Raw genomic sequence first — 2712 nt, 5'->3', positions numbered from 1 at the left:
AGGCTACTTAAGACCTGGTAGCCATATGTGCCATGTGATTACTCTCCTGCCCTCCTGAGAGTCACTCAAGAGTTGCTTTGCTCTGTTCGTTAAACCTGGATTTAATAATTTGGTTTGATTGGCTTATTACATCAGTGACGGCAGATTTCCAATAACAGGGATTCCAGACTTACCACTTTTCCTCCCCGAGTTTCTTTTGGTGACCACACAACAACAGAGAACAAACTAGGAGCCGCTGATGAACCACGCACCGTGCCGTGCAGTGTAGTGGTCTGAATAGGAATGGCCCCACAGGCTCCTAGACATTCAGAATGTCTGGTCATTAGGAAGTGCTTGGGAAGGATTAGGAGGTGTGGACTTGTTGGAAGAAGAGTCACTTTGAGATGGCTTTGAGATTTCTTCTTCTTTTTTTTTTTTTTTAAAGATTTATGCCATCCGGTTCTCCCACCGCCCCCGCGGCGGGTCGCAGCAGTCAGTGCAGCGGCGGCTCCGTGACAGGTTCAGCCTCGCACGCGCCTCCCATCCACGCCGCCACGATGCCCAAGAGGAAGGTTAGCGGGGATGGAGCGGCGAAGGCTGAGCCCAAGCGCCGCTCCGCGAGGCTGTCGGCCAAGCCAGCCCCTGCCAAGGTGGACGCGAAGCCGAAGAAGGCCAAGGGAAAGGATAAGTCATCAGATAAAAAAGTGCAAGCAAAAGGGAAGAGGGGAGCAAAGGGCAAACAGGCTGAAGTGGCCGACCAGCAAACCGCGGATCTGCCCACAGAGAACGGAGAGACTGAAAACCAGAGTCCAGCCTCTGAAGGAGAAGAGAAAGAAGCCAAGTCCGACTAACCATCCATCATGTCTGTCAGTGTCCCGCCTCCCTTCTTGTACAATCCAGAGGAATATTTTTATCAACTATTTTGTAAATGCGAGTTTTTTAGTAGCTCTAGAAACATTTTTAAAAGGTGGGGAGAAATCCTGCCTCATCCCATTTTTTAAGTGTAAATGATTTTTTTAAGAGGTTAAATCACTTGCTGGTTGTTTATTTTTTGGTACAACCAGAAAATAGCAGGATACTGAATCAGGAGAGGCTGTGACTGTCTCAGGGGTCACCATAACATTCCGTAGAGGGGGCTAGTTTTATATCCTACAACACAAAGCATATACTAAGTGGTAATTTGGAGTCTTGGTCGTGCATTTGTGTCTGGAATATTTTCAGTTATATCCGGTGTCGTGTTTCGTAGAACTGTTGGCTAAAAACCCACTCCTCGGCCCTTTCCCTGTCAGGACTGTCTGCTCATGGCGGTCCATCTTCCTAACAAGTGTGACAATGTGCTGTGAAACATTGAACTTTTTGAGTGTGTCCTGTGCGTGGCATAAAATGGTGAGTCAGTGGAGTTGAGGATTGTGAGCAATTTATTATGTGAGGTCTTGGAGAAGGATTGCCAAGTTTGGGGATGGAACATCACTTGGAATAAGTTCAAAGAGAAACAACACATGGCTCTTTTGGGTACGTGAACACAATGTATGACTCCTCAGAGTTTGGGTACGTTTTAAGAATTGAAATGTCTGTGTACTTTACTCCTCAACCAATAAAATCTCCGTTGTGAAAGAGTAAAAAACAAAAAAACAAAAAAAAAAGATTTATTTATTTGTTATATATCCAGTATTCTGCCTGGATATATAACAGTATTTGTTATATATCCAGTATAGGCCAGTAGAGGGCACCAGATCTCATTACAGATAGTTGTGAGCCACCATTTGATTGCTTGAAATTGAACTCAGGACCTCTGGAATAGCAGTCAGTGCTCTTATCCTCTGAGCCACCTCTCTGGCCCCCATTTTGAGATTTCAAAAGCCCAAGTCAGACCTAGGTATTGTTCTTTTTAAAAGAAATATGATGTTGGGATGGCCCGGGCGGCCTGCAAGCCAGGCAGAAGCTGCCGCCAGAGCAGTACAGGGTCCCCAGGCAAGCGGCAGAGTCAGGCGGCTGGATGCGGTGGACGGCAGAGTAAATGGACATAAGGCTATACATAAAGCTGAACATTTATTACTTAAAGAAAGGGAGACATAGACAAACATAGAGAGAGACAGAAAGCACATGTGCACACGGCAAGAGACGGACAGGAAAGAGAGGAGCCAAGATGGCGACGAGGTCAGAAGTGGCTGGGGTGGGCGTGGTTAGTTCTTAAAGTGACAGTAAAGAATAACACTAGGGTCTTTCTCTTCCTACTGCCTTTGGATCCAGATGTAGAACTCTCAGCTAGTTCTCTGGGACCATGTCTGCCTGCATGCTGCCACGCTCCCACCATGTCAGACTGAACCTCTGAAACTGTAAGCCAGCCCCAGTTAAATGCTTTCTTTTGTAAGAGTTGCTGTGGTCTTGGTGTCTTTTTTACACTGACTAGAATAGCAAGCATGAGGAACAGGGTTTGGACTCAGCACCCCCCTAACAGCTAGGCATGGTGGCACACTTCTCTACCTTGTGTTGGGGGTGTCTTAGTTTCTTTTCTATTGCTGTGATAAAGTGCCACGACCAAGGCAACTTATAAAGGAACACATTCATCCGGACTTTGCTTCCAGAGGGTTAGAGTACATGATTACAGATGGTGTAGGCTGGAGCAGCTGAGAGCTCACATCTTCATCCAAGAGAAAGAGAGAGAGAACTGGAATCGAATGAGTCTTTTGAAACTTCAAAGGTACCCGGTGACACACTTCCTCCAATGGGGCC

General features: G+C 46.5%; 1 pseudogene; it reads left to right on the top strand.

Moving 5' to 3' along the window:
- The first annotated feature begins 437 nt into the window (after nucleotides 1-437).
- On the top strand, nucleotides 438-899 carry LOC148118651 (non-histone chromosomal protein HMG-14 pseudogene; annotated as a pseudogene).
- Nucleotides 900-2712: the final 1813 nt, after the last annotated feature.

Source organism: Myodes glareolus, chromosome 21, assembly GCF_982192425.1.
Source record: "Myodes glareolus chromosome 21, mMyoGla1.1, whole genome shotgun sequence".
Classification (NCBI taxonomy): domain Eukaryota; kingdom Metazoa; phylum Chordata; class Mammalia; order Rodentia; family Cricetidae; genus Myodes; species Myodes glareolus.
Note: the sequence above shows the minus strand (reverse complement) of the source record. Positions and strands in the feature narration are given on the sequence as shown.